The sequence below is a fragment of the Vicia villosa genome, linkage group LG3 (assembly GCF_029867415.1).
Source record: "Vicia villosa cultivar HV-30 ecotype Madison, WI linkage group LG3, Vvil1.0, whole genome shotgun sequence".
In the NCBI taxonomy this organism is placed as follows: Eukaryota; Viridiplantae; Streptophyta; class Magnoliopsida; order Fabales; family Fabaceae; genus Vicia; species Vicia villosa.
In genome coordinates this window covers 65423018-65436153 of record NC_081182.1, presented here as the reverse complement: position 1 = coordinate 65436153, position 13136 = coordinate 65423018, and the positions used below count along the sequence as shown (strand labels likewise).

Below are 13136 nucleotides of genomic sequence, written 5' to 3'. Positions count from 1 at the left end.
TCAAAAGAAGAGTAAGTACATGTGGTAATCTGTGAAGGATAAAAGAAATTCGTAGCTTGAAAAAAATAATAATAATAAGAGTTTATGGAAAAAGAACAACGTTTGAATCTAAACAGTTGTTGAAAAAAAAAGGAGAAAAAGAAACACAGAGCTACGAATGGAAAAAGATGAACGGGTAAGAAAGATAAAGTTATAGAGAAGAAGGAACGAGTTATGATTTGGATGCTTCCCTAGTTTAGGAACAACCCTTGATTATCTTCTTTTCTTTGAATCTAAACCGCATTACAACCCTAGAAAGACCTTCTGATTCTCATATTCCACAGGACTTGATACTAACAATTTGGTGAACGTATGATATGGATTCTTGTTGATCCAATTGTTTGGATGAGTGTTGAAACCTCTGTTGTTCATCATAATTTTTTATGAGAGTGATTAGTGCTGATTCAATTACAATTGTGTAGTGTTTTGAACTTCTGGAGGTAAATTGCTTTCAAAATTTGTTTCGTGTGTATGTTCTGAGTTTGCAGGAAGAGGAGGAGTATTTTGACTTGGTTACTGAATTGAACCACTTGAGAAACCTTTTTGAAAAACTTGTTGCATGACTGTTGGTATGTTTTGTTGGAGGTAAGTAATTTTGTTTAGGGACAAACAAAGCTCTAAGTTGGGGAAACTTTGTTAGGAGTGAATTAATGGTAAATTCATGTGTTAATATAAGTAATTTCTAGTCTAAACTAATGCAAATTGTGATCGATCCATAGGTTTTTAATGAGAATTGAACTGAAAAGGTTTAGTTCATGTGTAAAGCAAATCGAATCACTTGTGGGTATTATTTATGCAGGTTTAGAGCTGAAATGGAACTTTAGGAAAATATGAAGAGGAAAGAAAGCTGGAAGTCTCAAAGGCAAAACAAAAAGATGAAGTTTGACAAGGGCGCGCCGCGGGAGCTCTAGCCGGCGCCGCGCCAAAGTCTCTGTTTTTGATCACTACAAGAAATTATTAATTTTACGACCCTTGAATTGCGACCCTTGTTTAAAAACTGCCCTCATTTTCTATTTGCGACAGTTGTCGCGACACTTAAGTTGAACTGCCTCAATTATTTTAACACATCAATAAAACTTCATGCCAAATACCAATATAAAAAAAAGGTTTGCGACAGTTGTAGAGGTAACCGCCTCAACGCGAGATCTGCGACAATTGAGGAACTGTCGTGTATTTTTATCTGCAACAGTTGAACAACAACCCTTAGCCCTTCATCATGTAATTACCTATTTCAGAACCCCCTTCACTTTATTCACTCGTCTTATTTCATTCGCGCTCCTCTAGTTTTTGTGAAATTGGAATAGGCGCACGAAGCAGCTTTAATCATCTCCTCGTTTGAGAACTCATTCCCTTTTTTTTCCAATCATCTCCTCATTGTAGAAGCAGTTTCTCTCCGGCACTCACGTCGTTTACTCTCTCTTACATCACTTTCCGCATTCAACGTAGAACACATCTGAGGTTGGCTATTCTTCTTCCACTTCTCCAATTTTTTTAGGGTTTTGGATGATTGGTTTGTGGTTTGTTCCTGGAATTGATTTAGGGTTTCAGGTGATTGTTTGGAAGTCTGTAGTTTGGATAAGCAATTTCTCTCTTGCACAAAATTAATGTTGTTTACTCTCTCTTGCATCACATTCAACATTTCAACCTAGAACACATCACACGTTGGCTCTTCTTCTTATACTAATCCAATTTCTTTAGGGTTTTGGGTGATTGGTTTGTTGTTTGTTCCTAAAATCCAGTTAGGGTTTAATTTATTTAGGATTTCAGGTGATTGTTTGGTGGTTTGTATTTTGTTACTTGAAATTAATTTAGGGTTTTAGGTGACTGGTGATTTCTGTTTTCCCTATGAGACATTTTATTGAAACTAAGTGATTTTGGGATAATGCTTTGAGTATTGCTTTAGGAATATAGTTTCTGGTTTCTGGTTTATCTTTTAGGTCCCTTTTTTGTTCCCGATTTAGAGTTAATTGATTGTCTTTTGAAGTTTGAAATGCGTCATGATGCAATTGAAGTTTTTTACTTGTTATCAGAAAAAAAACATGAAACCTGATTTGTATACCCTTACTTACTTGTTGTCTATAATTTTTCGGTCTAAAATGTTTCATCTATATATGCATATATTGACTATTGTTCAAATATTTTATGTTGAATTCTAATGCAATGTTTATAAAGGGATTCTATTCAGCCCTGATGGGCAACCGTTTAAGACATACAGGGACTTTTCTTCATACATGGTTTCTTTGTTCGGTGTTCAAGACGCCAGCCACTGAAAATCTTGTTACAGCGATGGTAGAAAGCAGTTCTACAGTAATATCAACATGTCATATGAAAATGTATGCTAATATTTACTTTTTTCTATTTCAATAAAAAAGAAACATGTTTCACCTTTTCTTCTTTTTACACACACAGCAGAATGTTGGTCGCGTCCCTTTATGCGACATTAAAATTGATGCCAATGCAAGTTTTCATCATGAGATGCATGCCACCATATCATCACCAATTGGAATTTGGAACTGAAAAGAAAATCAATTCTGATGGGAATTTAAATGGTGAGCTAGCATCTATGGATTGTGAATTATGTAATGCCACTAGTGGAGCCTTTATATTCTCATATGACAAAGTTTATGATGTATATAATGAGGAGTTGATTGGTGTTTTTATGGCTAGTAATGTTGCATGTAATCTATATATTCCTTTGTACCAATATTTAGCCATGCTTTTTGCAGATTTGTTATTTCTTCTCCCTAAAGATTGGATTCCTCCCCTTTGTACCATTTCAAACCAGAATCTGCACCCAATTAAGACACCAAAACTGTTGCAGCAGTAGATTTTGCGGCTGGGCCTGGGTATTATCTTTGTACAACATGACATGTATAATAGTCAACAATCATCTAGCAGTCAACAATCATCATAGGTATAAATTGTGGTTTTTGTTCATATGTGAAATTTAGTTTGTCAGAAGATAACAAGCATGTTTTATTGATCTGTTCTTACACTCAAAATTGGAATAATGCTTTTCAATGGGTGTGTATATGATAGTAGCTTAGTATAGTTTTGAAATTATAAACTTACAGTTAGTTATTAGTTTTGACAACTTTTTTGTGCATTAGGCAATTACAATATAATGTTTTCACAATGAATTATTGACAATAAACCTATACACCTTTATATATTTACAGAATAAAATTAATCTTGTTTAATACTTCAATATTTGATTTAACTCTAACTATTTTTGTTTTTATATTCCCTTCCTATATGTATATAAAATAAATTTCTATTGAGGTTTGGTTATTATTCTCAACCATTTATGAATTTACTTGTAGGAGATTTATGAATTTACTTGTAGGAGGTATGTTCTTTACAAGGCAACAAAGAGATATTTTACAACAACAACCGAATGTTGCAAAGGAGAATTTAATGGTACAGAGTTGTCCTGCTGTTTGATGTATGGTACGGAGCTGTATTAGTGTTTCCATGTGTGGTACATAGTATAGTATTGAGAGGTAGATTTGAGAGAGTTATTAGTTCTAAAGATTTAAATTTTTTTTATGATTAATCCTATTAATAATGGTGCTAAGGACTTGAAGATTCTGAAGCTTTTTTATATAGATTTAGCGTACAAAATTACTTTGGCCTATGATGTTTAGACCTTGTATGAATGATTAAATGAATGGATAAATTGTTTATGTTTTGAAGTTAAAAGAAAACTCTAATTTTTCATGTTCTAATATTAGCTTTAATTTTCTATTTATTTGATGAAATATCAAATGTCATTCACATGATAAATCATTAATTGGCATGTCAGTATATATATATATATATATATATATATATATATATATATATATATATATATATATATATATATATATATATATATATATATATATATATATATATATATATATATATATAATAGTTACAATATATTTTGAATATAATATAGCATTTCATTGTTACATCATTGGTTATAGTATTTTTTTCAAAATTATATTATTTAGCGGGGGTTAAAAACCTCCGTAATTAATTTTTAAAAATGTAAATCACATGTAACGACGGTTAATACCGCCACAAATAAAATAGCAATGGTTAAAACAGCCAGACATAAAATAACGACGGTTGAAACCGCCACCATTAAAGTAACGACAGTTTGCACGACTGTTTTAACAACTGTCGCAATACCCCCTGCCGACACACATTTTCGCGACGGTTAAACAACAGTCGCGCCTTGCAAATTGTGGCAGTTAGAACCGCCGTAACTTGCCAGAATCAACCGTCGCAATTTGCCAATTTTCTTGTAGTGGATCGCGCCGCGCACATCCGTTGCCGCACCGCGGCCGCGGCGTTAAAAGCCCAAAACTTATAAATAAAAGCCCTATCTTCCAAGTAAAAGAGAGATCTTTTGTGAGCGAAATTAGGAGAGCATTCTGAGTTTGCAGTCAAGAACAATAATTGAAGGCCAAATCTTTACCAATCGAAGATATTCCATTGATGAAGATGAATCCATCTATTAATTCTTGTGTGTTCTTCATGTCTATGGAGAGCTAAATTCCACTTGTTGAGTTTAAGGTAGTAGTTAACCTATGAATATACAATGCCATTAATTATTTCCTATGAACAATTGTTTGAGTTTATTATCAATAAGAAACCTTGTTTTTACTTTACACCATTGTTGAATCTTTGATCGAAAGAAAGGATTCTAACTTTTGCCCTAGGTTACTATATTGATTCAATCTCAATTTGCAGATATGGAATTGTGATTGGGTTTTCATAATTATCGTTCCTTATTACTATTATCGATATTGATATTTGGAGAGATCGAATCTCATACCGGTAAAAGTCTATCTAATTTGATTTGCAGACATGGAATCATATTTGAGGATAAGTGAAGATAGTAATTCAAATGATTGTTCAATTGTGAATTAATTGATAAATTGTATAGGAATAGGTTGATGAACCCTAAAGCTCAACATACTTCCTTAATCGTTAACAAACGTTCATTATTTGCATTTAAATTATTGTTTAAATTTGATAGTATTATAATCATAAAACAAATCCAATTACTTATTCTCACTCAAAATAACTAACTATAGAACGGAAGTGATATTAACCAATCCCTGTGGATACGGTATATTACCGAAAATATTTACCCATAAATACTTTCAACACTTATATTCTTTGTGTAATTTGCATTAGCAAAAAGTCTCTTGAACCTTGAAATTATTGGCAAGTACCATAACACTTTAGCTGGAGGGCGCTTCTTACTAACATTGTCATTGTCATCACCCTTGTTGCTCTTCAAGTTATAACGCGACTCACCATATTCGGGACATTGAACCAAATGTTCATACTCTTTCTTGTATAATATGCAATCATTATGGCATGCATGTATTTTGACATTCTCCAAACTCATTCTTTTTGCACATGTATCGTCTTGTTTCCGAGTGAAAGAAGGAAATCCTGACAGTGAGATTCAGTGCATGTTTGGATTATTCTCTACAATCTCCAAAAGCATTTTTAGTCCACTTCAACTTGAAAATTGGTTTTTTTTCTCTTGTTTGGATACTTTTCCAAAATCAATTCTCCTCCTCCAAAAGCAATTCTAGTAGAAGCTACATTTTCTAGCTTTTGAGTTTAGTAGAATCAATTCTACATTATTATTGTGTGTTTGGCTCTGCGGTGAAAAAAAAATTTGAGTGAATTGATTATATAAAATTGATTCTGGATAAAAGTGAGTTAAAGGTAAAGTGATTTATGTTTGGAGAAACTTTTGCAAAAGTGAGTTGAACAATAAATTTCAGTGTAAAAATCACGTTTAAAAATCATGTTTGATCAAAAGCTACAAATCATAGCTTTAAGTAGAATCAATTCTGGAAAGCCTAATCAATTCTGCTCGAGATCAACCAAACACGTCAAAATCAATTCTAGACGTCCAGAATCAATTCTAGATGTCTCAAACGTGAAACTAATCAATTCTATCACTGTACTTTAGCTCAATGAATTTTTTTAATGTTGTACTAGTACTTTAGCTCCAAATGTTTTGAGCTCGTGACACTATCACTGTATTACATGATAATATCATTTTATTTATAAAAAATAAAATTGTTTTTTAATATACTAGACGTCTACCCGCGCGATGCGCGGAAAGTTTTATTAAATTATTATTGATAAATAATTATTATTTAGATAGATATAAATATATTTTTATTGATATTTTATATTGAGTTTGTTTTTTATATAAGAAATTAACAATAATTTAATAGATTACAATTTATAAATATATATTCAATACTAAGAATGTATTATAGTAATATTGGACATTTTTTAAATAATGTTTTTATTCTTATACCACTCATATTTTATTTGGAAGAAGTCTCAATCTCCCACAATATCTGTTAGTTCATAATATTGAAAAGAAAAATACTATTATTAATATAATTCTTTTTAATATTAATATATCAACTTAAAATGTGAATTAAAACATTTAAATTAATATTATATAAACCCATTCAATACAATTTATTTATTAAATTGATTTACACCATATCAATATTTTCATGAGTCGTTGTCATCTTCCCAGTCAGATTTAGATTAATAATAAACAGAAACAGATTTTATCTTATTAATAAAATATATAATATTTTTTAATTATAAATTCAATCTAAATTAACGAAAAAATAAAATAAAATAACAATAATGAGAGGGCAAGACCTAACCCAGTAAATTTAATGCAATTTATTCTTCTGACCTAACATAAAAAAATAAACATAAATGTGCTTAGTTCAATCATATAATGTTACAATTAAATTACTCATTACCACTAAAAGAGTTACAATAAAGTGACTGTGTTAGAATTCAGAGTATTAAAATTCAGATGATGTTACAATTAAATTACTCATTACCACTAAAAGAGTTACAATAGAGTGACTCACAATCAATTAATAAATAAAAAGTAATTAGAGTTTATAGAGTCTTGCAATTAAATTATTCATTGCAACTAAAAGAGTTACAATAGAGTGACTCATAATTACTTAATAATTAATAATTAAAAAACGATTTAAGAACATATATATGATTTTCTATAGATAGTTTTTATAAATATTTTGTTCTATTTTTAAAATTATTAAACAAAAATTAAGAAAATATATGGAAAGATATTTTTTTGACAAAACATATATAAATAAAGATTTTATACTGAAATACCAATTTTTTTAATATATATATATATATATATATATATATATATATATATATATATATATATATATATATATATATATATATATATTAATTTAAATATATATTCTCTAAACTTTTTTTTATTTTTTAAAATCATACTATTTTACTATTATTTTTAGCTAAATATTATATTATTATTATTATTATTAATAATGGTGGTAGACAATTTTTTATTTTTTTAAATCATATTATTTTACTATTATTATTAGCTAAATATTATATTATTATTATTATTATTATTAATGGTGGTGATTTAATATTATTATTATATTATTTTTATTATTATTATTATTATTTATTTTAATAAAAATATAATTAGGGTTTGTGTTTAGAGATGCTACTAATATGACATGTGGCTAGAATTTATTTAGAGTTTCTACCAAGGTGATATGTGGCTAGGGTTGTCATCACGACAACTTTAGATTTATATATTAAAGATTAAATAACTAAACTATTTAAAGTTTAAACCACCTATTGACTAATTATAATTATATTAGGTATTTAGTGAATTAAAAAACAATTTTGGTTGACGTATACATGGTCCAATCGTTATAGGTACTAGGTATCTCATAAATATTGTTTTCGATCAATATTGAATTGATTACATGGTACAACAGTACATACCTCATAAATTATTGTTTTTAACTAATGTACTTATGTCATCCTGATTACAATCGTCTAACTGCCACATAATTTTTCTGCCAATATATTGTTATTTTAGAGAATTTCTTTATTGACGCTCTATGGAACCCCAGCGAAATTTTCAAATAGGGGTATTTTCGGAGATACACTTCCGAAAACACTTATTTCACGTTTTTGGAGATTTTTGGAAGTACAATTCTGAATTATACAGAAACTGTGTTTTTTTTAATGTTTTTCTTAAGAGTCCCGTATTTTTAATTAAACAACAACGCCGAATAAAATAAACGACATATTAACATAAAATACTAATATAATAAATACAGGCCGAATAATATATACAAGCGAAATTTTAGAGAATTTCTTTATTGACCCCCTATGGAAGTGACCCCCAGCGAAATTTTCAAGTTGTCTCTGTTTCGGAGATGTATCTCTGAAGTATTTTTTTTAAAGATTTTTCCAGACTTCGGAAGTGCAGTTTCGAAAACACCAAATGGGGGGTGTTTTCGGAGATGCACTTCCGAAAACACCTATTTCACTTTTTTGAGGGTTTTCGGAAGTGCAATTCCGAATTATGCAGAAACTGTGTTTTTTTAATGTTTTTCTTAACAGTCCCGTATTTTTAATTAAACAAAAACGCCAAATAAAATAAACGACATATTAACATAAAATACTAATATAATAAATACAGGATGAATAATATATACAAGCCGATTAAAATAGTAATAGTGTGCGAAAATGTACGTGAATGTCAAGAAATACAACCCGAATACCATAAAATCCAAGAGAAATAATCTGGAACCCCTACTGTGTATGCCTAACTCCCTAGGACCTCCCCTGCCTCCTATATGCCGCCGCACCGCCCGCATCACCGAACATCCTCTCCACCACGGCGACTGCCTCTGGACTGCCCTGATCAATGATACCTCGCTCCAACGCGTCCCGCTCAAGCATCTTTATCCGCTGACATATCGGCATGAGATCAATGGCATGGTCATCCTCGACCTGCTGATTCTCCATGATCTCCTCGTATGCTGGCCTACGAGCGCCGGGAGCGTCGGCTGTCATCAGAGGATGTGACACCCGATAGAACCTTGTGACGTACCCCTCTACACAATGCCTCTCCTGGTTGGCCTGCATGCGACAATACTCCTCCGGGAACAAATGATGCTCCTAGTCCTAAAAAATGGGAGTGAGTTCCACTCGGGTAACTGTGTCGGGAGCAGCCTCAAACGGTGACCTCGGTATCATCTGCACATGTCCAAACTGCCGCATGCACCGCTCAGGGAGATACCTCACCATGGTATTGGTTCCGCATGCCAACCAGCCAGAATATAACGCGATGCAGTCAAAGGGGACAACAGTAGTATAGTCATTGAATGACCTCCAACGAATTTCCTCGTGAGCTATGCGGTCGAGGTACCCGCGATATGGTCCCACTATATTGTTCCCCCTTTGGAGAACGTATTGGGCGGCCCTGGGCATAACGTCCTCGTACGCAGGATCAATGGTGAAGTCGTGGATGCGGGGGAAGTAAGAGATGATCCAGCCCTGAAACACAAACACGATAGTGTATTAAAGATAAATATGAACCATAAATAAATGTGAAACAATTAAAATGAAACGTACCGTCAGGAGTGTGGCGGATCCAGTCATCTGTCTGGTCCTCCAGTTGGAGGCTTCATTCAGCTTCTGGTATAGGTATACCAGAATAGCTGATCCCCAGTTCCCTTGATGAATGGTAGTCACGTCCATGAAGTAGCTGAGGTAGGTCACGTCGACGTATCTTGCACTCTTGTCCACAAAGAGTGCAGTGCCTACCAAAAACATAAACCAACACCGAAGAGCGCAAACACGATTATACTCCATAAATAGGTCGTTACCCGCATCCTCGGAATCGGCCGCCGCCACCAAGTGGTGCTCATACTGATCGCTCAATGTGGAGAACCGGATATGAGGCCCATTTTTTGTCCGACACTCATAATCAGTCATATAAGGGTCCATACCCAAATAGATCGTCATCCACTCGATCGCATTGACCCTCTAGATGCGGGAATGGTTCAGCAGCATCCCCCTAATCGGCATGTGAAGAAGACAATGCACTTCGTGTAAGGTGATCGTCATCTCCCCAACCGGTAAGTGGAAAGAAGACGTCTCCCTATGCCACCACTCCATAAAAGTGTTAGAACAAGATTTGTTCTGATCAATTATCTTAGTTTTGATGATAACAATAATATGAATTTTGCTTAAGATAATATGGTACTCTAATCCAATGCAATTTCCTTTTCAGGAAATATATAAAGAGTACGCATAATTCAGCGCTCAGAAGCTTTGTCTCAAGGGTTCAGCATGCAACATCAGAACATGGTCTGGCAAGACATCAGAAGATGGTCGAAGCAGAATCAGAACATGGGTCTATGGAAGCATCAGAAGAACAAGAGAACAGAAGCACTGAAGTTCTGATGGTATCACGCTCAGAAGCACTTCAAGGTCAGAAGATCAGAAGATGCTTTGCACCAAGCTGTTTGACTCTGATGATATTCAAACGTTGTATTCACAAACATCAGATCAGAAGAAAGTACAAGTGGCAAGCTACGCTGACTGACAAAAGGAACGTTAAAAGCTACTAAAGGCTACGTCAGTAGACACAGCGTGAACAAGGCTCGAGGTAGTTGACAAAAGCGTATAAACATTAAATGCGATGCTGTACGGAACACGCAAAGCATTAAATGCGTTCAACGGTCATCTTCTCCAACGCCTATAAATATGAAGTTCTGATGAGAAGCAAGGTTAACGACTCTGCACCAAAACAACTCATATTAACTTGCTGAAACTCTGTTCAAATCAAAACTCAGAATCTTCATCTTCATCAAAGCTCACTACACTGCTGTTGTAATATTTTAGTGAGATTAAGCTTAAACGATTAAGAGAAATATCACAGTTTGTGATTATAGCTTTTAAGAAGCATTTGTAATACTCTTAGAATTGATTACATTAAGTTGTAAGGAACTAGAGTGATCGTGTGGATCAGAATACTCTAGGAAGTCTTAGAGGTTATCTAAGCAAATTGTAACTAGAGTGATCGTGTGGATCTGTATACTCTAGAAAAGTCTTAGAGGGTGTCTAAGCAGTTGTTCCTGGAGTGATCAGTGTGTGATCAGAAGACTCTGGAAGACTTAGTTGCTGACTAAGTGGAAAACCATTGTAATCCGTGCGATTAGTGGATTAAATCCTCAGTTGAGGTAAATCATCTCTGCGGGGGTGGACTGGAGTAGTTTAGTTAACAACGAACCAGGATAAAAATAACTGTGCAATTTATTTTTATCTGTCAAGTTTTTAAAGACACACTTATTCAAACCCCCCCTTTCTAAGTGTTTTTCTATCCTTCAAAAAGCCCCCTGCATGTCGTGGCTGATAGTGGTATATCCGGTCATGCACAACCCACCTAGCCCAGAAGCAGTCACCGCATCATTAAACCATAGCGCCTCTGGTTTAAAGAGACAAAAAATCTTCCTCGCGTGGTTCACCATTTTTAAAGTCGGTCTTTCCTGTTACAACAAAAACAAAAACATTGTTAATTAGACGGTTAAGAAAATGTGGAATAATAAGCTAAATAAAAAACAGTTAAATAATGAAGTTGGATAAATTATAAAAAATACCTCTCCCTCCCAGACACGTCGAGCGACGTGCTCGTGGTAGAAAATCAGCACAGACGTGTCCCTAGGCCCTCTCTGGTAGCCCTCCTCCTCCTCCCCGTGTGGAGGATCAGCATTAGGTATCTCCTCTTCCGCCTTGTGGTATCTCACCTCCTCCTCCTCCCGTACCTCCTCCTGACGGGAAGAAGATACCCTAGCCAGCCGACTCCTCGATCCAAACGAGGAACCAGGCTCATTTGTCTGGGCGGGTGATCGTACTCCACCCCGTCCCCGCGTCGATGCAAGTTGCGCTGCCCGCTCGCGTCTAGCCGACACCGTCTGTGTCTCTCTCCCCTGTCTAATTCTAGCTGGGTTGCCTGCCATTTTTCTGAAACAATTGAAATCCATAAGCGAACAGGTTAGAAGGCTAAGCAATCAACAAAATTAAAAAAAACATTTGGGGCAACTTCGGAAGTGCATTTCCGAAACTGGTCAGGGAGGTGTTTTCGAAAGTGCTCTTCCGAAAACACCTGCGACACCATTTTTGTAGAAAACCCAAAAGCTCGCCCTAAGTGCATCAAAACCTCAATTTTCCTATCTAAATAACACTAGTGACATGTAATAACTTAAATGAACTACACTATAACACCCCTAATATCAATTTCAATCATACATTGAAAGTTTAGAAAACTTACAGATTTGAGATGTTATTGGAGGTGCTTTAGAAGTAGTTTAAGAGCCTTTGGAGTAACGTTTGATGGTCTTTGAATTTGCCTTTGGTGGTTATGCAACTGGTTGAGACGAATTTTTGGATTTTTGAATAATTTAGGGTAAATGATTAGGGGGGGGGGGGGCTGTTTTGTTTAAACAACATAACGCATTTTCAAAATATTTTGTTTTACGTAAAAAAAGGTGATTTCGGAAATGCATTTCCAAAATATTTTTTTTACGTAAAACAAGGTGATTTCGGAAATGCATTTTCGAAATTAGTTTTTTTTTTCAACTTCGGAAATACATTTCCGAAGTATAGGAACAATTACGAAATTTCGTCGAGGATCACCAAGATAGGAAGGTGGATAAAGAAATTCTCTTATTTTATCACATCCTCATTAATAACATTTAAACCATAATTTTTTTAGATTTAATATCGGATTATTTTATATGATATAAAAAAATAGATTTTGGAAAAAACTAGTATAATGTATTAGATTTTTGAAAAAATCACTATAAAAACAAATTTTATACCCATTTGCTAAAATTGGTATGAAATCTTTTTTTTTTCAAATCTATGATTTATATATTTTTAAATATAAAAAAAAATGTATATCAAATTTTTTGATTGACCTTGAATGGTCTATACAAATTTTCGCGTGATTAAGAAAAATTTTCAGCACTTTAATAATTTTCAATAAACTCTACTTGGCCGGACAAATTCACCGATATATTTTTTAAGGCATCTTTAATAATTATATATTCTTAGCAACAATTATATACACAATTATTTCCTCCTCCAATTACTTCTTTTTAATATTTTATTATTTTTTCTAATTTTTGTCTTTATTATTATCTAATTTTTTATTTTAA

The 13136-nt window shown here is 33.5% G+C and overlaps 1 long non-coding RNA gene across 2 annotated transcripts; it reads left to right on the top strand.

Moving 5' to 3' along the window:
* The first annotated feature begins 1155 nt into the window (after positions 1 to 1155).
* Positions 1156 to 3734, top strand: LOC131655987 (uncharacterized). Of its 2 annotated transcripts, none has more exons than XR_009299936.1 (5): positions 1156 to 1497; positions 2212 to 2372; positions 2452 to 2588; positions 2766 to 2953; positions 3363 to 3734. It is a non-coding gene; the product is annotated as an uncharacterized LOC131655987 (long non-coding RNA). The 2 variants fall into 2 exon arrangements; XR_009299937.1 differs by having other exon boundaries at positions 2449 to 2588.
* Positions 3735 to 13136: the final 9402 nt, after the last annotated feature.